This window comes from Cryptotermes secundus, unplaced genomic scaffold (genome assembly GCF_002891405.2).
Source record: "Cryptotermes secundus unplaced genomic scaffold, Csec_1.0 scaffold632, whole genome shotgun sequence".
NCBI lineage: Eukaryota > Metazoa > Arthropoda > Insecta > Blattodea > Kalotermitidae > Cryptotermes > Cryptotermes secundus.
Window position 1 is genome coordinate 1,402,301 of NW_019738356.1, and position 21,650 is coordinate 1,423,950.

Below are 21,650 nucleotides of genomic sequence, written 5' to 3' on the forward strand. Positions count from 1 at the left end.
GACATTCGGGTCACAGATGGCTGTAAACCTGTCAGCCTTACACGCTGGCCGCCCTTTACCACCAGGAAGATTCCTGGTACTCATTTCTGTTAGAGGCTGAGTCGACCCCAGGGCCATAGTGCAGCTGGATTATGTCAATTGAAAAATCCAATGACCTGACCTTTAGGTTTATAGAATAGTGCCTGAACCAACTACACTACCGCGTGCCCCTTATCCGAAACAGTATCTGCCTGTAATTCAAGTACAATCCTCCAAAGATATAATTTTGGATTCAGCTTGTTTACAGAACGGTAATGCCACGTCAGGGGGGGGGGCACGCCCACAGAGGGCCGTTCTGTTTACCGTGCATCCCACAGATCAACTGGATTTCAAATACAAATCCGTGATTCTGGAGAACAGTAACAGGCTTAGTAGAGAAATGTTGAAATGAATGAAAGCTGTCTTTATGTTACAACATTAGAGATTCATTTACGTGATAACATAATGACATCCAACGGAAAGTAAACATGCTAAAGCCATCGTCGTTTAAAAGGATTTGAACTGCGAGGAAATAAAAGCTGAAAACAGGACTTCACAATCTAAATGTAACACAAAGTGTAGGCTTACTCATTATTAGGAACTCCAATCGATATCAAATTTCGTATTGATATAACAGATGTTTGTATTGATATCAATATTTCTCCATTTAGAGTTCTTTAATGGTGCCTAATTAAATTCCGCCTTGAACATTAAAATTAAATTAGACTTAAAATTCTCATAGTGACAGCTACAAAATATACCACCTTCTGGTATGTGACACCATATAGTCCGGTAGAAGACTACCGACGTTATAAGAGGAACATACTGCTTCCATCTTCAGGGTCAAAAATATGCTAAGGAGAAACAATTTTTTCTTCACGTTAAAGATAGAAGCAGAATGTTCCTCTGAATTGTTGAACTTCTACCGGACTATACGGTGTCACATCCAGTAACATAATGTTCCTGAACTTCTATCGAATGTCTATGAGGATTCATAAAAAATGGTAAAGGTATCTCTGTAACAGGCCGTGGAGGCCCGTAGAGTTGTGAGACGTCGTGGCTCCAATATTTTCTAGACAATCGGCTCACAGATGGCGGCAAGGTTGTCAGCCTTACGCGCTGGCCTCCCTTTACCGCCAGGATGATTCATGGTAGTAATTTCTGTTAGAGACTGAGTCGACTCCAAGCTCATAGTGCGACTGGAAGAATTAAATAAACTGAAAAATCATCCAATGGCCTCATCGGGAATCGAACCCGCGACCCTCCGGCTTGTAACATAGTGCCTCAACCAACTACGCTACCGCTTGGCCCGTAGGGGTTCATATTTCCAAGAATTAATTCTGAAACCGAGGAGGCCTAATCCTTAAGCCTAAGAAGAAGAAAGTAAGGATTTTCTTCTTAATCCTACGTGGAAGAGTGGCTGAAACTGTAACACTACTCACTTAAGTCAGAAAGTGCTTGGTTCGAATCTAGGACGAAACACCACCTACCTTAATTGAAGTTTTTTTGTGTTTCCCTCAATTTCTTCAGGATAAAGCCGGGATAGTACCTCATATAGGCCACGACCGCTTCGACCCATATCCTTTCATTAATCATCAATCATCCTACAATTCAACATTATACAGCCTGAAATTCTGACAGCGAAGTGAGGTAAGAAAATGCGTTTTCTGGATAGAAGATAATGCTTCGGCAATGCGGAAAGGAAGTGAACATCCCTGATTCAGCTTACCATACGGACAGAGGCTGTTGCATCTTGGTTAACGAAGGATGCAGTAGTCGTGGACGATTATATCCTTTCAACTCCTTAGCTGAGGGCCCAGTTACGCGGTGACCGCCTGCCCACGGAAGGAAAGTAGACGCATTGACTTCTTCGTGTTGAATCAGCTGACCGGTTTCACTTTTTGTTTGCATCGTCAGTGAAGGAAACCCGCCGCGGAGTCTGCGCACACCGCAGTCAGGTGACTAGTTCAGGCGATCAGCACAAATTTCACTTCATAATTTCCACACGCACTTCCTGCTTGAGCATGTCCCCGGTGCTTAATTAATCACCACGCCATGAAGACATATGAAGGAGTTAACGCATATTTTTAGATTGTCAGTAATTTGTCGGCTTCACGCTTCGACCGTTTTATTCCAAGAGAAAATTGTCTTGTGTTATACATTAAATCATGTCGGCGTGGGTGCTGTGCAGTTGTCATGTGCTTAATTAATTAATTACGAATCACGCCTTGAAGATGTATGGGGGAATGGAGTTATAGCGCCGTTAATTCTTAATTTCGGAACTTTGGAATGTCTATAACTCAGATTCATCTGTTGTCCAGCTCGTAGCCTAATCACTATACAAATTGAGCTATCCTTAACGACTTTATTATTTATAAACCAACAAATAAACATAACTCCGTGGCTTTTAGCCCGCAAACGAACTATACCGACCGAGCGACCGCCGCTTGTCGGCGAAGTTAGTGCCAACTTTTGCGGATAGAGGGTGTCGCGTGGTCAGAGCAACGGATCCCCACGGTCGTAAATATCGGTTTTCTAGACCGGAGCCGCTACATTTCCATTCAAGTAGCTCCTCAGTTATCTTCACGAGGCGGAGTGGACCTCGTTCCAAGACACATTACTTCTTGGAAAATCTGATAGCGCTGGGAATCGAACCCGGGACCTCTGGATCTGTAGCTAGTAACTCTGAACTTAATGAAATATTATTTGTGAAATTTAATAAAGGAAGGTATGCCTCTATACAGCGGGCGGAGGATGGGGAAAATACTTGACACATTATCTTAAAGGCCTACTCTCGGGGTAGGAGTGCATTGGTAGGTAAAAGTTAAGCAGTACCTGACATACAGAAGTAGAACATAATTTAGAGCCTCTTGTCTCTTCAAAAGAGGAATTAGCTATAAAATTACTTTGTGATTAAGTAATTCGCCATCGCTGTCAAGCGACTGTCTGCACGAAAAAGAAATTGCGTTCGTGTAATAAACAGACAGAAAAATGTAACCTAAATCTTGTTTCTGCACGCTATATATGCTCATTTAAGATGCTTTTCGTGCTTATTAATAAAGTTTCCAGCGTTTGTTAGTATAAACTACGGTAAAAACTTTGACTGTCTTTTGTTCACTCTTTCTTCTTTCTAAGTTCCATCTCTTATTATCTGCCCGAAACATATTACAGGGCTCGGCATAGCTTGAACACGTAATCTTGCGCAAGAGAAGGCATCTGTGCTTATGTTGAAGAGAAAATCTAGCAATTTTCTAATAAATAAAGGTAAAAGAAGGTAAAGCTATCCCTGTAACATGCCGTGGAGGCCCACAGGGTTGCTAGACTTCAAGGCTCCCACATTTTCTAGACAATCGGTTCACAGACGGCGGTGAGATTGTCAGCCATACACGCCGACCACCTTTTTCACCCTAAGAAGATTCATGTTACTCGTTTCTGTTAGAAGCTGAGTGGACCCCAGGGCCATACTGCGGCTGGAAGGATCCAATGACTTCATCGGGAATCGAACCCGTGACCTTCCGACTTGTAGCGCAGTGCCTCAACCAAGTACGCTACCACGTGCCTCCTTGAAGACGCCTACAAGTTTTATTAATATTTTATTCAAAGCATAAGATTCAAAAAGGAAAAAAGAAACTGTAAATTAAAGTTTCAAGAAGAGCTCTCGGTTTCTGCATTCCCCACGCCTCCCAGAATTAAGCCCTTCACGTCTGAAGTGTTCTATTGAAGCAACTGGCTCGGCTTCTACAGAAGAAATATTCGCGCCAGGTAAATTGCCGCCCGTCCTGTCAGCGTTGCTGCAGATTTATTCCAGAACTCATTCATTCGGGGTGAAGCTTTTTCCTGTAGCTCACGAGCCACCCCCTCCCCCAACCCTGTCGGCACATTTCACAATCTCAACACAACTTTCTTTAGCAAATCTCACTGCACAGTGTTCTGATTTCCGAGGTTAGAGGGTAGTACGGCGATGGGGAATCATATAGGCACATTCTGGGTTGTGACACCGTGTAGCCTGGTATATGTGCATCAAAGCTTCGGAAGAACCTTAGGATTAAACTCCGAAAATGAAGGCAGCTTTTTTTTTTCCTTTCGAAATATTATTACTGTGGTTCCCAAAGTGGGCTGTACCAACACCTGGGGAGGTCGGTGAGAATACCTAGGGGGGCGTTAAGAGGCGCTGGAGGTGGGCCCTTCCGAGCGCGTTGTTTGCTTATTTACGATTGAAGTGACTTTAGACCAGACACTGGGAAAGTGGTGTCACTTCATGAAGCAAATACATCCCATTAAGATATACTTACAGCGAATTACTTGCTAAATGCGGAATTCTATTTTATTATTATTACTTTCGTTAGTGGGAGTTGCAAGCCGCTATTCTGAAAAATGCTTTTTATAAGGTCATGGAGGATCAGGTGCGCAGGGAATGTAGCACGAATTGGGGAGACGAAGAATGCATATAGGATATTGGTGGGAAGGCCAGAAGTAAAAAGACCACTGGGAATACCAAGGCGTAGGTGGGTGGACAATATTAAAATGTATCCTAGAGAGCTGGATGGGATGGTTTAAATTGGACTGATCAGGCTCAGGATAGGGACCGTGAAACTTCGGGTTCCAAGTGCGGGGAAATTCTTGAGTAGCTGCAGAATTGGCGGGGTCAACTCCATGAGTAAGTAAGTAAGTAAGGGCAAGGGGCACTGAGGGTGAGTTTATGGAACCAAAAGGGCGGTGGCCTGAAAATTCTGGGAACCACTGCCTTAGTACCTAACCGCTAGACTGAATTATATGTGTGATTGAGTTTATTAAGATTAATCTTACAAAAATAAGATGGTATGGTATGGATTGGATTAATCTGGCTCAGGGTGGTGATCAGTGGCGGGCTTTTGTGAGCACTGTATTGGACCTCAGGGTTCCATAAGTTAAGTTGGTTTAAAGGAGCGTTATCATCAGTGACTGAATACGGCTGTACAGAAATCGCACTAGATAACCTCCGCTTTGCGGGTCACAGTGGCCGCGCGGTCTAAGGCGGGAACTGTCTTCACTCGCTCGAGCGCTGGGATCGTGGGTTCGAATGTAACTCAAGGCATGGATTTTTGCGTTTATTCTGTGTTTGTGTTGTCCTGTGTAGGTAGCGGCCTTGCGACGGGCTGATCCCCCGTCCAAGGAGTCCTAACGACTGTGTAAAAAAGATTGCGGAACTGAGGAAGAGGCCAGGGCCCAACAAAGGGCTGTAGGGCCACTGATGGATGAAATGCATGAACCGCCTCTTCAACATAGTATAAAGTTAATTAAAATTCACCTGTATTGGACTGTGTAAAATGGTCTAAAGCTTGGTAGAGGACTGAATAAAAAACTGCAATAAATATTGCGCTAAGAATCTTAATAAAATGGGATATACTTGGACCTGTACAAATGTCCTCCTCCTTTTACCCCAAGGAAGATTCCTGGTACTCACTTCTGTTAGAGGGCGAGTCGACCCCAGGGCCATAATGTGGCTGAAAGTACTAGGTCAAATGAAAAATCTAATGACCACATCGAGAATCGAACCCGCGACCTTCCGGCTTGTAGCATAGTGCCCCTCCCTCCTCTCACCTACGCTCCCAAATACCCCAATCCCACACGTTTGTATCTGTCCTTCACAAAATCACATGTTCATACAGGTTCACTCACAGCCTCACGCCAAAGTCTCCAGTCCTTAAATCCATTATATTTTCCCCTCTCGGTTCACTTTCTTCCCTGAAGAGGGAGCAGCAGATTCCTTCGAAGTGCAAACTTTAATTAATTTAAAATATAGTTAAAATCCCAGTTGGCTTTGGAATATAATTTCTATTCTCTTTTCCACTTACATAATTTATTGTCTGCTAGTGTGTCCTTTGTTGTTTTGTGTGCTGTCTTTTGTTTGAGTGTAGTGTGTTATTTTGTGTGATGTGTCTTATTGTAGTACCATTGCCACCGGGTAAAAACCCATTTGCAGTTTAAATAAATAATAGTAATAATAATAATCTTCTGGTGTACGACGCCTAGGTAACGACGTTTCGGAACAATCTGCTGCCTCTAACTTCAGAATACAAAAAAGAAATATATCTTTTGCTCAGAAGATGAAGGTTTCTCCGCAACGTTATATTACCAGAGTACAGCCGTCTCATCTAGGGTATTCGAAATCTTACTTACTCATGGAGATGAACCCTTCTGGCGGAGATGCCAATTCTGCAGCTACTCAAGAATTTCCCAGCATTTTATTGAACCCGAAGGTTCATTACCGTGTTCACAAGAGCCCTCCATTGGTCCCTATCCTGAGACATTGCAATCCAATCCATACCATTTCATCCTCTCTCTCTAAGATCCATTTTAATATTGTCCACCCACCTACGCCTTGGTCTTCCCAGTGGTCTCTTTCCTTCTGGCTTTCCCACCAATATCCTATACTCATTCCTCGTTTCCCCCATTCGTGCTACGTGCCCTGCCCACCTCATCCTCCTTGACTTGATCATTCTAATTATACTTGGAGAAGAGCACAAGTTATGAAGCTCTTTATTATGTAGTTTTACCAACCTCCTGACACTTCATCTCTCTTCGGTCCAAATATTCTCCTCAACACCCTGTTCTCAAACACCCTCAGTCTATGTTCCTCCCTTAATGTCAGAGACCAAGTTTCACACCCATACAGAACCACCGACAAAATTATAGTTTCTATATTCTAATTTTTATGTTTTTGGACAACAGGCGAGAAGACAAAAGATTCTGGACTGAATGATAGCAAGCATTACCCGAGTTCAATCGCCTCTTAATTTCCTCCCGAATAAGGTTTCGATCTGTTACCGTTGTTCCCAAATATTTGAACTGTGCCACATTTTCAAAACATCTGTTTCCTATCTTTATGTCATGATTTTCCCTGCATTTTGGTGAGGAGACAGTAACATTCGAAATCTTAGAGAAATCAAATCCACCCACCTTAGCGTACTAATACACAGTATATCAGGCCAGTAGCAACTACTGCAACGCCTGTCTCATTACTGCCTGCAGGAGATGGGTCTGTAACAGCGATCTTACCCGCATTCTAGAAAGATGATTCCTTGCAATAAAGGAACCGGAGATCCAGCCACCCTAATGGGAAGAAAATGGGAGTATAATTTAAGTGGTATTATCGGAAAAGATATTAATTTAAATTAGGGAAAATTGTTACAAATTTGCTTGCTGGCTTTGATGTCTCATAAAGGCAGTGAATTGAATTTTAAAAGCAATTGTATCTGAATGGAAGTTGAAACATTGAAGTTAGGAATTCGTAAGTTTTCCCTAGGATCAATATGACTACAAAAACAGGATACCAAATTTGACATCAGAGGGGTATACGATCACTAACCGCCCCTTCCTGCGGTAACGTAGTAGGTTGAAGAACTATGGTACAAGCCTGAAAGTCGTGGGTTCGATTCCTAATGAGGTCACTGGTTTCTTCATTAATCTAATCCCTTCAGCCTGACTATGGCCCTGGGGTCGACTCATCCTCTAACAGAAATGAGTACCAGGAATCTTCTTGAGGTAAAGAGCGGCCGGCGTGTAAGGCTAACAATACTACCGCCATCTGCGAGCCGATTGTCTGGAACTGTCAATATGTATATTCTATTTACAGTTTTATATGTGCAATACATGTTACAATAAATTATATATATACAATACATACAATACCTCTGTCAGTCCAGACTGAAAACAGTAGATCATGCCCTATCTTCAGTAGCTCCCGCTACAACGGCAGCCTAGTCGCTTGAACGCTTGTACGCTTGACCACCACCAAGTTTAACCCTCTTATATTTTGTTCTTCTACTGGGTCGCTGGATTTTATTTTAGAGCCAATGGGTTTTGTTGGTTCATCCTGCCCCACGGGCTAGCCAACGGGAACTGAATTACTGTCTTCAAGTTTTCTACTGTTTCCTATATATTCCGACATTTCAGAAAATCTTGCAACCTGCTTTCATGCTGGTTTCTTATTTGGCTCCATATCCTACCCTGAAGATGGAGGCGATATGTCCCTCGGAAGCACTGGTTAATCTTCAACCGAGTACACGGCGTTATGTCCCAGAAGATAGTAATGTTCCTCAGACAGTGGCACCAGAACTCGTATGGGTATCAAAGGAGGACGTCGTGCTTGTTTCTTCCTGCTGGGTATCTGCTTCGCTTGATCCTCAAGCATGAATACAGAGACAGTGCATTGTTCCGAAACGTCTTTAAACGTATACGAGACCGCCCGGCGTCATATCCCCAGAAACTGGAAGTCTTAATAGTCACGCGTGTCAGAGTGGCAGGGCCAGCAGCTCAATTCTTATTTCAGTTTCGTTGGAAAAGGACCGCGGCCTGGGTGTGAGGGGTACGGGGGTTCAGTTCTGCAAGGTTCCACTTCTTCCTAGCGCAAGGACATTCTGTGTGCAGAAATGTAACCCGGTAAAGGCCAGTGGAGGGGGTGTAATTCATCCAAAATTGGACACAATATTGTGTGCCACTAGAGAGGGTGTGATTCATCCAACACTGGACACAATATTATGGGCCATTAAGATGGTGCTATTCATCTAACACTGGACACAATATTGTGTACCACTAGAGAGGGTGTGTTTCATCCAACACTGGACACAATATTATGGGCCATTAGATGGGATGCTATTCATCTAACACTGGACACAATATTGTGTACCACTAGAGAGGGTGTGATTCATCCTAAATTGGACACAATATTATGGGCCATTAGAGGGGAGGCTATTCATCTAACACTGGACACAATATTGTGTGCCACTAGAGAGGGTGTGATTCATCCAAAATTGGACACAATATTATGGGCCATTAGAGGGGATGCTATGCATCCAAAATTGGACACAATATTGTGTGCCACTAGAGAAGGTGTGATTCATCCAACACTGGACACAATATTGTGTGCCACTAGAGAGGGTGTGATTCGTCCAAAATTGGACACAATATTATGGGCCATTAGAGACGATGTTATTCATCCAAAATTGGACTCACTATTGTGGGTCAGGACATGGAAGAGTGAGAACAAGGTAGAAAATAAGAGAAGGAGGAAAGGGTGTACAGAAAGAAAAGAGGTAAAAGTAAGGTGAACAGAGACAAAGAAAAAAAAAGGACGAGAGAGTTGGCAGGAAGACAGGAGGCACATAGAAAGAGAAAAGAAGACACGATTGTGGAGAGGAAAGAGAAAAGATGAAGGACATGAACAAGAATATCAGAAGGAGATAAGGAGGACAAAAAGAAGGGGGAAAAGGAAGATAAAGTGGGAAAGAAGAGAAGCAAATAAGAAGAATAAAGATAAAAATGATAAGGAGGGAAAGGTAGAGGATACGGGCAGGAGGAAGAAGAACAAGAGAGTGTAAAAGGAAGAGAGAGAAAGCGTGAGAAGGGAAGGCAAACGAAGCCTATAGACGTGTTGCATTACCAGTGTGTCTACGTGTGAGTTCCAAAACGCTTAAGTGCACAAACAGGAAAAGTAAGAAACAATGCAGACTGCTTCATTATTCAGACGTCAGTGTGTACTTAAGTAGCGGGATTTCCCTCGAGGTTTTGGCGTGCCTCGTAGTCTCTGAACCTGAGAGGAAACTAAGCTCGAAATGAGGCTACTTCCGTTAAAATTAAAGTGAAACACACAAATCTTACTCTGCATAAAACATTCCTACGAAATATTAGCCACGGTACAGTTTGTGGGACTGCAGTAGAGTAGTTTGTTCGCGAGGGGGGGGAGACAAGTTCAGAACTTGTCCATAAATTATCTTCATAAAGTAAAGTAAATTTGTCCCTTTCTTTAATTAATCACTACGCCATTAAGATCTATGGGATTGGAAGTATAGCTTCTCGTATCTGTACGGAGGTGAGATATCAGACTCACGTTCAGGCAGCTTTACTCCAGATGAAAATTCCTCGGTATCCATTGGAGATAAGATAGGGTGCGCCCCTGACTTGGTCTGGAGGGGGTTTAACAGAATAATTCTTTACTTCTTCGGGAAGAAGAAACCCAATTTATAGTTTCCCCATCCCGTAGTCTAGGGACTACACTGACTGAGCTATCAGTCTCCATACATTCTCTTCATAATTATAATACGCAAGAGGAAAATAATTTTCTTAGTAAGTGTGCAATCTGGAAGGAAAAAATACCGACGTTTCGTAAGAATCTGCTGCCTCAATCTTCAGGATAACAGATAATAATACTGAACAGAATACATGGGATCACATCCCAGGATACAGCACAATATTGATAGTCACGGCCGTAAGTACGTCACATCTCATCTCTTGACCATGTTTCGAGGGACAGTATGATACAGAATGCAATATGTTCTATTAGGGCCGATCACGGTGGCCGCGCGGTCTAAGCATGAACTGTCTTCGCTCGCTCGAACACTGGGATGGTGGGTTCGAATCCCACTCGAGGCATGGATGTCTCTGTGTGCGTTTATTCTGTGTAGTCTTGTGTGTAGGTAGCGGCCTTGCGACGGGCTGATCCCCCGTCCAAGGAGTCCTACCGTCTGTGTAAAAAAAGATTACGAAACTGAAGAAGAGGCCGGTTCAAAAGAAAAAGCTGTAGAGCCATTGATGAATGAATGAAAGTTCTATTATGTCTATTCCTATTGCTCCCACAGGAGCATAGGGCATCCGTGAAAGGCTTCGTTTCACTTCATTCACAGATCGAGCTGGGCTTGCTTGAGAAGCTATCAATTATGCAGCTACTCAAGAACTTCCCCGCATTTTATGGAACCCGAAGTTTCATTACCGTGTTTACAAGAACCATCCACTGGTCCATATCCTGAACCAGATCGGTAGGGCTCCTTGGACGAGGGATCAGCCCATCGCAAGGCCTCTACCTACACATAAACACAGAATAATCGCAGATAAAAATCTATGCCTTGAGTGGGATTCGAAACCACGGTCCCGATGTTCGATCGAGCGAAGATATTTCATGTCTTAGACCGCGCGGCCATTGTTCTATTAGGGTGTAGTTTCAAATAGATCACCCTGTATAAAAGAGAGTCATCACGTGGCGGTGTACGGTTACCTCTCAGTAGGCTCCAGGAATTGCATTTACATTGTTACATTCGTGCGGGTGCTCTCGGGTTGCTTGAAGCAGAAGAAACCGTGATCGGTTGGTCCAGAGGGAGGTCCCCGTCAGCTACGTTGTGGTCGAGATGTTGCTGACAGACCTCTCAGTTCTCGTCACCACCCCCCCACACCCCCCGGCCATGTTGTGACGCACCTCCTGCTGCTTCGGCGCTTATATCTGCGTCTCTTTGAAGTCCCAATCTCGCTGTTCCCCCCCCTTCTCTGAATTCAGTCTTCAGATCTCGGATCGAGTAAGACGGATCTAACTTGTGTCCAGTGTTCGAAACCATGCCGAAACATCGAATTACATGACCGAAATTTTTATTATTCCCTTCATGAAAATGCCGGGATAGAACCACGCAAAACGCCACTGCCACGTCCTTCCATACGGTAAAGTTGTCCCTGTGATTAACTAATTAAGCACTATGCCTTGAAGGCGTATGGGGGAGTGGGTGTATAGATCCACATTTTCTTGACTTCGGCAGTAGCTAGAATTGAGTGATCAGATTCACGCCCCTGCCGCTTTACCTCCGGGGAAGGAGCCCCTGGTACCCATTGGATAGGATGTTGGTTGAACCCCAGACCCGGTCTGGACGACGTGGAGAAGCGAAATTTCTTGACACTACCGGGAATCGAACTCCGATCCCTCGGTCGCTATCCCGCGTCCTTCCATAGCAATGAAAATCTATCATTCATTGATCATCCCACTAATTACACGATACATAGTATATAAGAAGAAACTAGTAGTCCTGGGAAGAATTAATCCTCTGCTTTCCTTTAATACGATATGGACCGCATAGAAAACACCGCGTCCAAGAGTTCTTCTATTGTTGCTTGTGTATTCGTTGCAGCTGGGAATTATTTACAGAACCGTTGCCTAGTAACAACCATCTTTTCTGGCTCCACTATTTCGGCTTCTTAGAGGTGGACACACAGACATAGACAGCAAGATTATCTCATACGCCTACTTTTATTTTTTTTTTTCAAAATAAGGAAATAGGCTAGAAATATAGGTTTCATTTAGTGGGTGGTATATGATTCAATAAGCCCTGATTCGCCCACGGATACCATTGCATTCTAATAATGCATTAAAAATGTAAAAGATTATGCGAAAGGTTCAACAGAAACGTTGTTAATTATCAGACTACACGGCGTGACAGTCCATAAAATGTTAAATATGACAGTTACTTAATATTTCAATGTTTTGTCTTAGCTCTCGCAGATGGTTTATGTTGTGCTTGGCTTGTATACCCTTATCTTGTGTTGGTGCAGGTGTCCGGAGATAGGGACTAGCTCTATAGATTGTGCCCAACTGATTAGGTTCCACCTGAAGACGGAGACAGAATCTAGTCTCCGAAACGTTGTGTTTTGAAAAAACTCGTACTTATAAGCATTACAGAGCTATCGCTGATCTGCACGATTTACAGTTCACCGTTACACACGCACTAGGATTCTCAGTCTTCACTAGTCTTATCCTGGCAACGGAATTAAAACAGGCAAACTGTGAATAAATCTTCTTATTACACTCTAAGTCTTCACAGTCCGACTTCTAATTCTTCTTCAACTACAAACTTCCCATGGTTATCTCTTACCGACAGCTGACCCAGTTCTTATTCTTGTACTCCTTGTACTCTTCTGTACCCCTACAGCTACCAGCCCCATGACTAGATAATTATTACTGTTTCACAGTTACGGTTTTGTTTTTGTGGGGCGCCCTCTCTCACGAGAGGACGGGTCTGTCTTTTGTATATGCTGCTGGTCCTTGCCAGCGCAGTCTTTCTCGGGTCTGAGTCCCTAGGGAAAACACGTTTCATTCTCTTCTCGTACTGTTACAGTCGCGTGCTCATTACTTCGTTACCAGCAATGGATGTCCTTCTCTTGTTGACAGCATAACTTCGGGAACGTTTTACCGAGCCGCTGCCCAGAAATGGTCATATGCGTCACAGTATCCTTTGCTGTCACCACTGTGAAAACCTCAGATCTAACACGTAAAGATATTTTGTGATTTATTTCTTGAACGGATCGCGAAAATTTGATAAACAGAGTAATCTGTTCGGTGAATGAACCACACGGTTCAACAAGTCCATCTCCCCGCACCAGGATTTTATTCTGATAAATCAATCCAGTAGTTTCTTCAGCGCGGCTGGTCTCCGAGAATAGAGTCAATCCTTTGTAGGTTTCCCATTTCCAATGACAAATTCAATTCATGCCAAAAAGTCTCTACTGTGCGGGATACGCTGCAAAGTGGAAGTATGAACATCTCGGCGTTTCAAACCGAGGTTATATTTGTTCATTCTTTTTTTTTCCCTGGGGGGGAGGGTATTTTTCTGAAAGACTTCTCTTTGCGCGTTACAGAATGAAATGATAATTCAATAAAACTCTTTAAATGACAAGTCTGGCGAAAGCAGAGGCAGAAAAACGACGGAAAAAATGGATAATCTGTGAAATCTGAGAAATTGAACTTCACTTCGAATTTATCGCTGATATATTATATATTTTTCTGGAACAGGGTGCTGAGAATATCGGGAGCGAAGAGAGATGAAGTGACAGGAAGTTGGAGAAAATTGCATAATGAGGTGCTTCATAATTTGTACTCTTCTCCAAGTATAATTAGAATGATCAAGACAAGGACGATGAGATGGGTAGGGAATGTAGCAAGAATGGGGGAGAAGAGGAATGCATATAGGATATTGGTGGGAAAGCTAGAAGAAAAGAGACCACTGGGAAGACCAAGGCGTAGATGGGTGGACAATATTAAAATGGATCTTAGAGAGATAGGATTGGATGGTATTGATTACATTAATCTGGCTCAGGATAGGGACAAGTGGAGGGCTCTTGTGAACACGGTAATGAACTTTTGGGTTCCATAAAATGCTGGGAGATTCTTCAGTGGCTGCACAATTGGCTCCATAAGTAAGTGAGTATATTTTATCGTAAAGGCATGGCAGATAAATGTCGATAGAAAAAAATACTTCGTGAAGAATTGCCACTGACGATGTTGGGGATCTCGCACACAGCTCTCGGGGTAAGGAGAGGGGAGAGTTTCAATTTGCGCGATCATACTTGCAATTCACACGCCTACAGTTGCATATAAGTAAGTAAAAGTAAAGCTATCCCTGTAACAGGCCGTGAAGGCCCTTAGGGCCGTGAGACGTTGAGGGTCCCACATTATTTAGACAATCGGCTCACAGATGGCGGTAAGGTTGTCAGCCCTACGCGCCGGCCGCACTTTACTCACCAGGAAAATTATTTAATTAATTCCTGGTACTCATTTCTGTTAGAGGCTGAGTAAACCCCAGGGCCTAGTGCGGCTGGAAGGATCAGGTCAACTGAAAAAAAAAATCCAATGGCCTCATCGGTTTTGAACCGGGGACCTTCCGGCTTGTAGCATAGCCCCTCAACCAACTATGCTACCGCGTGGCCCTACAGTTAAAGAAGCAATTTTTCCAATATCTCATTGAGAATTGGCGTAAACAGTAGCTTGAAACAATAAACTTTTGTTCACTTATTACACGGAAAATACTTAAAATCGATCTTCGTACAGCTCAGTCAGTACAGGGACTAGGCTAGGGGCTAGACGGCCGAGGTTCGATTCCCGGCAGAGTCAAGCATTGTCTCTCCTCCTATAAAACTCTGTGGCTTGGAATTAATCTAAATAATGCTTGAAATTCGGTTCCTACCACACAGAAAGAACACCGTGTATCCGTTCCAAATACCAATCTACTGTCACATGTAGGGGTGACTACAGACGGGGTTTGGATTGGTGAATGGATTTACTGACCACTTATACACACACGACTCGGAACTATAAGCAATTACAGCGACACCGATAATCACAATTCACAAATCATCACAGCACCCGCTAAAAATTTTCCAACCTTCTGTGTCTTCGCCCTAGCAACGGCTTCTAACAGTAGAGATTCTTCAGCTTTAGGCGCTCAAGTCTTTTCTTCACAGTCTTCATTGCAGAATTCAACTATCGCCTAAATGGGTCTCCCCAATTGTCTTAAAGTTAAATCCTCGGTACGGACCAAGTAGAAAACACAGCTCTCCCATTGTTGTAGAGGCGTGTTTACCGCGCCGCTGTGTAGAAAAGGTTGCGGCGCGATCAGAGGAAACATATTTCTTCTACTGTTGCGTGCGTATGTGTTGCAGGCGTTACCTAGCAACGGTTGCTATTTACAAAGTTACAGCTTAGCAATGGGTCTATACGCCGCACTACTGAGGGTAATAATCACTGTTTATTCTGATAATTAACGAAAGATATAAGTACTGTGTGCAATAAATTCAGGGTTTTATAACGTTAGACATATAAATGATTGTGCTTTAAAGGGTTAAATTGTCTGTAATACATTTATAGATCCCGTCGCTACAAAAGGGGACGCCGTAAGAACTTGCTTTTCATGTCTTTCCTTTTCGGAATATAAAACTGATATGTTTCTGACATGTGATTTCACACAGTTCTTTTGCTAGGAACTGGGTTGAATATCAAAGGACGTAACTACAAACTTTATTACACATCATATTACAATTTCAATTCAAAAAATGTAAAAAATGTCATAAGTCTCATTTCAAATGGAATTTCAAGCTATTATTAATTTTCATGCTAAAGTATACTGAGGCCACGGAAAGTTGTTCCACGTCTCCCTCATGTTGCTGCGCTTCCCCTTCCCTTGCACCGCCTTATATCCTCTCCATTCGTCCAGCCGTTATGCTTACAAGAATGTTTGTTGTGATAAACGTAAGTACACTAAGGCCATGGAAAGAAGTCCCGTGGGTGGTGGGCATGGCGACACACAAGATATCAGAATATCTTCCTACAGTTTTATTCTCCTCCAAATCTCTGGCGTATGTCAACAGGGCTAAAGCACTTGTCCCCAGCTAACATATCACGTGGTTATCACGACCACCAATCCTGTGAATGCAAAGACTAGATAGCTGAAGGGGAATATAGTGAAGTGCAATGGAGGAGGAAGGATGACATATAGAAGGACATGTGGAGGGGGTTGATCCATGTGGTTTCTTTCCATGGCCTTAGTACAAGTGATAACCTAGCGACAAATGTGTTGGGATGGTTGACATAGGCCAGAAGGGCTGAACGACAATATAAAGATAGAAATTTGGAACCGTCGAACGTCATCACATCAAGAAGGATAGCGTAACGGTAATGCTCTGGACTTGTATTCAGGAAGTACTCAGTTCGAACCTCTGCAGATGCACCGAGAGTTCTGTCATATTTTGGGTTTGTCCCCAGATCTCTATAGAATGCTAGGCCGGTACTTATATTAAGCCACGACCACTTCATTCAAAATCCTTTACAATTCTGCATTCATTAACCATCTTACCATTCAACGGCCTATAGTCTGGATACTGACGGCGTCGTAAAGTAACTAGCAAACCCACTCACCTGCCCCACCATCCATGGGACTTCTTACCGTGACCTGAGTATAGTTACGAAATCTTCAACGAAGAGAGATGTGTACACAATGAATTCCAAGATCTTGCAGGCAAAGCTCTGGAACGTGACGATAAATTTGACGAAACCTACCAATAACAAGTTGCGTATCTGCCACGCTTAGCCAGCATTTTACAAATTTCCGAAACAGGGCGTGGTACTGGTGCACTTATTTACAATACCAAACAACGCCACCGCCGTTCTTTGCAGCACATCGGCTGACTAGAACATTGACCTCAATTTCTAAGACACAGAAGAACACTGCTTAATTGCATACGACACTATAAACAGGGGGCATACGGTAGCGTAGTTGCTTTAGTTACTAAGCTACAAAGCGGCCTCTGTAGTCTAGAGGTAACGTTCCCACCTCATGACTCGTAGTACGCGGGTTCAAATACCCGGCGGAGGTCGTCGAATTTTTAAGGGCAGAAAAATTCAGGGAACAAGTCCTCCGGGAGGGACTTTAAGCCGTGGGTCCCGTGTCGTAGCTTTACGGCACGTAAAAGAACCTCATATCTCCAAAGGAGGTCACTGAGCCAAATTAAGGGACGTTTCCCGCCCAACAGCAGTCTCTAATACCTCTGGTAGATGGGGGAAGCATTATAGATACCTCTCAGCTAGTAGAGCCGGTCTCGCTGGCTGGGAGGGACTGATGGTAAGCACCAGTACCGGTAGGATATAGAGACTATTAGAAATCATAGAGGGAACCACAATGGACCAATACAGGTCTCAGTGCATGGGGAAACCCACCCTCTCCAATAACTAACTAATTAACTAACTAACTACTAAGCTACAAGCCGAAAGATCGCGGACTCGAATCCCGATAAGGTTATCCTATTTTTGAATTTACCTAATCCTCCCAGCCGCATTATGTTCCTGAGATTGACTCAGCCTGTAACAGAAATGAGTACCAGGAATCTTGCTGGAGGGTAAATGTTGGCCGGCGTGTAAGGCTGACAACCTGACCACCATCTGTGAGCCGATTGTCTAGAGAAAATGTGGAAGCCTCGACGTCTCACAACCCTATGGGCCTACACGTCCTGTTACAGAGATACCTTTACCTTTTACCTTACATAAAGAGACCTTGCATCTCAGTTCCAGGAAATAAACGAGACCGATGTATTAAGAATGTTATACTTTACAAACAAGACACCGAAATGAGCACATATGTCTCAGTCTTGTCTAATATGGGTATGAAACTTGGTCTGTCGCATTAAGAGGACAGCGTGGACAGAAAGTATGTGAGAACATGGTGGCTGAGGAAAATATCTGGAGCCAAAGGAGAAGGCGTTACAAGAATATCCTGAGGACCTTCATTATTTTTACTCTTGAAATTAAGGGGGTCTGAAACCGTGAGGGTTGCATCACGTATGAGACAGACTGTGTTCTGTCGCAGCGAAAGCTTCTGGTCACGTGACGATGTTCAACGTAACACCCAGTTGGGATTCTCCGATCTTCCGTAGCTCCCGCAAGGTTCGGGAGCACTCCCGAGTCCTGCTGAACAAGCAGCTTATTGATCTGCTCCTAGCAGCATACCCCCTATTGCCCGCGGTACATTTCCCCATCAGTCACTGCAGAAGCGGGGACGCCATTTCTCTCTTCGCTTCCTTACCGTACAACTAGGACTGCGCGACCCAACGATCTGTCCTGTTTGTTTGAAACATCTCCGAGTGCACATCACAATCAATTGCCGGTTATAAAAAGGGTAAACCTGTCCTTGTAACCGGTCGTGGAGGCCCATAGGGTTCTGAGACGTCGAGGCTCCCAAATTTTCTCTAGAAAATCGGCTCATAGATGACGGTGAGGTTGTCAGCCTTACGCTCCGGCCGCCCTTTACCCCTCAAAGAATATTCCTGGTACTCATTTGTGTTAGAGACCGAGTCGACCCAAGGGCCATAGTGCCGCTGGAAGGATTAGGTAAAACGAAGAATCCAATGATCTCATCGGGAATCGAATCTACGACCTTTCGGCTCGATGCAAAGTGCGTCAACCAACTACGCTACCGCGTAGCCCGATTTAGACCATTACGTCATCATACGTATGTAGCACACTCAAAATGTTTTAGAAACAAATTTTAACAATTTTGTATACAAGTATATAAGGGGAGCACTATTATTACTTGCTTTGAGGCTGATTACGTCAATTTCAAAGCAACGTCAATTCAGAAACACTGATGACAAAATAAAATATGTAAATATCTTAAGAGCACTTGTTATTTTCCGAGATGTGGTGCTGTGAAGTCTGGTAGTTTACGAATGTTTCAGAGGCACTTCATTTTTCCATCTTCAGGGTTAAATTGTACGCCGAAAAAGCAAGTAAGAACACTAATTACTCTAACCTCATTCCTCTGAAATGTCGATAAATATATATCAGAATATTAAGATTTACATCCCAGGAGATAGTAATCTTCATAGTCACTTCCGTAAAACCCTCAAATCCAAAATAATTTTCAATTCCAAGCAACACAGAAATTCCATCACGTCATCTGTTTTTATGTGTCTCTCAGCTTCATGTCCAGCGGTAATATATACGGTTCCAATATTCCGAACTGATGACATATCCGCTACAATCAACAGCTGAGCGTTGGCTGAAGGCTATGTAAAGTCCACACGCACACACATACAACTGATTTCGCATCATACTACTGTCCGCTTTATTCAACCTGACCGCTGTCAGCAGAATGCGCAGTGGATTTGGTTTAGCCCATTAACTGAGATAAAGATTGTAAGGTATCTAAGGGTGAAAACAGGGGCTTAGTTACAGTGGGTCACCCTCCCTCACTCCCACGATGTAGATGCAATCACTTCCCATCTATTTATCGCCATGTTTTCCTTATGCGCGACTCAGAGGCCAGGCATAAGAACACCGCCTGTAGAAGTGAACGTCCGTGGAATTACGTATGCTCTCTTTCTATTGAAACAACGGTGAAACTGCCCACATATTTATAAATCAGTTAGTACAGTCTGGATTCAATCACTTAATCGAAATGCGTAGGAGAGAAAATGACCCTACAGAAGTGATAGTCTATCTCTGTTCATAGTGAACCGTAAACATTGGTAATGGATATTGATTCAGGCAAAACGAAGTGCATTTAGAAACAACGGAAATATTTACGTTGATATTAATCCTCTAAAGCACTGTGGTTACTATACGTACCATTTAATTCAGTATTCACAAACGCTGTCTTTTGCCCACACAATGTTATTTATATGTACCGTATGATTCTCAAAATAAACAGCAATTACTCCATAAACAGCATTAACCGGTTGGTCTTCTTAATGGTGACGGAGTGTTTATTGTGACGCAGGAGCTGAGGTTTCAGTATTTAGATTAACTTCAGGACTGAAGGTCAAAGCAAAGTATACCTCAAGCGTCTGTAACAGTTGATGTCAATCAAACATCCGTCATAAATGTTTACGTCAGCATATTAAATATGCTGTAAAAGGTAAAACTATCCTTGTATCAGGCCTTAGAGACCCATAGGGTTGTGAGACGTTGAGGCTTCTGCATTTTCTAGACAGTCGGCTCACAGATGGCGGTGAGGTTGTCAGCCTTATACACCGGCGGCCCTTTAACCCCCCAAGAGGATTTCTGGTACTCATTTCTGTTAGAGACTGAGTCGACTCGAGGGCCATAGTGCGGCTGGAAAGGATAGATCAATTGAAACATGCAGTGACCTTATTTGGAATTGAACCCGCGACCTTCCGGCTTGTAGCATAGTGCCTCAACAAACTACGAACCGCGTGCCCCCAGACGATAGACCAATCTGTTAATTATATCAGCTCCATAGTAAATTGCGTCATTTGTTGGTGTACTAATTCAGATTATGAGCCACCGGATGAAGTGACTCGTGAATAATGACGTATGGAGGCTGTGGAGTGAAGCGGTGGTGATGTAATTTGAGGTACTATCTTGCAATTTGACTACAGGAATCGAGGAAAACAACAACCTCAGTTGGTACAGTATGAGTCGAGACCGAATTCGAAGTAAACACCTCAAAATTTTTGGTTGGTACCAAATATGGCACTGGATCCATTTTAATGGTTAACACCTGTCCCAGTTTCCGTCTTATATAGGAGCGAAAATGTGAATAGACAATAGGATTATTGGGGATATCACTAACTTCTAATGTAAGCGGCCTCCGTAGTTAGAGGTAACGTTCCCACCTCATGACTCGTAGTACGCGGGTTCAAATACCGGGCGGAGGTCGTCGAATTTTTAAGGGCGGAAAAATTCAGGGAACAAGTCCTCCGGGAGGGACTTTAAGCCGTGGGTCCCGTGTCGTAGCTTTACAGCACGTAAAAGAACCTCATATCTCCAAAGGAGGTCACTGAGCCAAATTAACGGACGTTTCCCGCCCAACAGCAGTCTCTAATACCTCTGGTAGATGGGGGAAGCATTATAGACACCTCTCAGCTAGTAGAGCCGGTCTCTACTGGGCGGGACTGATGGTAAGCACCAGTACCGGTAGGACATAGAGACTGGTAGAAATCACAGAGGGAAGCACAATGGACCAATACAGGTCTAAGTGCATGGGGGAACCCACCCCCTCCAATAACTAACTAACTAACTTGTAATATGAGGCTGTAAGAAATGTGTAACAGAGAGCAACCTATGCCAGAAATCGACCACGTAGAAAAGGGCTAATTATGGACATTAAAAAACTTACGTATTTATTTATAAAAAATACAAGCCGACGTGTTTCACGAACAGAAATGTCGTTTCGATCTTTTTTCTCCAAATATGTACATTGAGCCACTGTTCACAAACACAGAGACAGTACTATGAGATAGAAACACATAGATAGATGGCCATAGTGATCACAAATACAGAGTACCACGAAGCTGAAACTGCATAAAGTTCATACCAACTTTCAAGAAATTCGGGTGAAAGGTTCACATGATGACAATGGATGGATAATCAGACAGACAATATTTACGTAGCATTAATGTCTCCTAATTACATCGCCTCAATAAGATATCCAAAAATACGAAAATACACAGTAACTGAGCTAAAAAAAAAAATTGAGCGACATTTAATATCTGTATGCAATATTCGATATAAAAATCGATAGCTGTTTCTTCCGTCAATATTATCAGGTTGG

At 43.3% G+C, this 21,650-nt stretch overlaps 1 protein-coding gene across 1 annotated transcript in view; it reads right to left on the bottom strand.

Moving 5' to 3' along the window:
* Window positions 1–21,650, bottom strand: part of LOC111870860 (brain tumor protein) — a 340,351-nt gene that overhangs the window by 227,019 nt on the left and 91,682 nt on the right. The gene's annotated exons all lie outside the window — the stretch shown is intronic.